Source organism: Mandrillus leucophaeus, unplaced genomic scaffold (assembly GCF_000951045.1).
Source record: "Mandrillus leucophaeus isolate KB7577 unplaced genomic scaffold, Mleu.le_1.0 Scaffold185, whole genome shotgun sequence".
Taxonomy (NCBI): domain Eukaryota; kingdom Metazoa; phylum Chordata; class Mammalia; order Primates; family Cercopithecidae; genus Mandrillus; species Mandrillus leucophaeus.
The window spans coordinates 617,192-618,591 of NW_012101865.1; positions in this window are offsets into that span (position 1 = coordinate 617,192).

The following is a 1,400-nucleotide window of genomic DNA, read 5'->3' on the forward strand; positions in this document are numbered from 1 at the left end:
ACTCAACAGGATTTGCTCAATACATTCCACAAAGTCAGCAAAGCTGGGTCAAGAAACCTCCAAAAGGTCTGAGAGAGGCCATCTGGCACCATCTTGTCGCCCTTGCATCCCCTTCCTTTGGGAAATGGAAGTTGGAAACTTGGGGCCGTTGGAGCTACAATGGTTGGGTGCTTCTTGCACAACTCTTGCTAATTTCATTTTAGTTACTTTATATCTTTTGTTATTATAAATGGAATATTTTCACTGTATTCTAGTTTCTGGACTGTAGACATGCAATTGATTTTTGTTTCTGATACAATAACTTGCCAAAGTATCTCATTAATTCTAACAATTCATTTGTATATTATTCGAAGTTTTCTATGTGGGCAGTTTCATCACCTGAGAACAATGACAGTTTGGTTTCATCCTTGCTACTCTTTATATCCCTTTACTTCTTTTGCCTTTTAAATTTTATTTATTTATTTAGAGACGGGGTCTTGATCTGTCACCCAGGCTGGAGTCCAGTGATGTGACTGATCTCAGCTCACTGCAGCCTTGACCTTGCAGGCTCAAGCAATCCTCCTACCTAAGCCTTCCAAATAGCTGAGACTACAGGTGTGCACCACCACGCCTGGCTACTTTTTGTATTTTTTGTAGAGGTGGGGTTTTGCTATGTTGCCCAGGCTGGTCTGGAACTCCTGAATTCAAGAAATCCACCCACCTCTCCTTCCCAAAGTGTTAGGATTACAAGCGTAAGCCACTGTACCTGGCCTTCATTTCAGCCTTTTTAACATAAACATTTAACGCTATCTTTTCCTGAGGTGCTTTTATTTTTAAAGCTACATCTTATAAGGTTCAATATATAGTGTTATTATCATTCCAAGTATTTTCTAATTCCCCAAATGGTGCCTTCTTTGATCAACTTTTTTTTTTTTTTTTTTTTTAAGAAGTGTGCATGAAGTTGCTTTAAGATTGTGAAGAACCGTATCAGCAATATTACCATCAACTTGCTCTCTAACTCTGGGCAGAAAGTGATCTAATTAAAATTGGCCGTGCTAATCTACTTACACTAATGTGTACTTTTCTCTTTCACAACCAGGCTTCATTTGCCTCACCAGAACTACATATTTGGAATTCTTTATATCTCGTGGCACAATCCATAAATTTACGAATCAGTAACACAATGAGTTTAGTGTATTTTAAAATTTAGTTTTTTTCTTCTCCAAGTTTTTGTTATTGTTCTTTAATTATATTGTAGACACACTAAATAGCTTATATGATGCTGCTTCTTTGGTATTTGAGATTTGCAAATGTTCCATATGTGTTTGAGAAAAACATATATTCTTTAAATGTTGGGTAAAGATTTCTAAATATATCTACTTGGCTGGGTGTGGTGGCTCACACCTGTAATTCCAGCACTC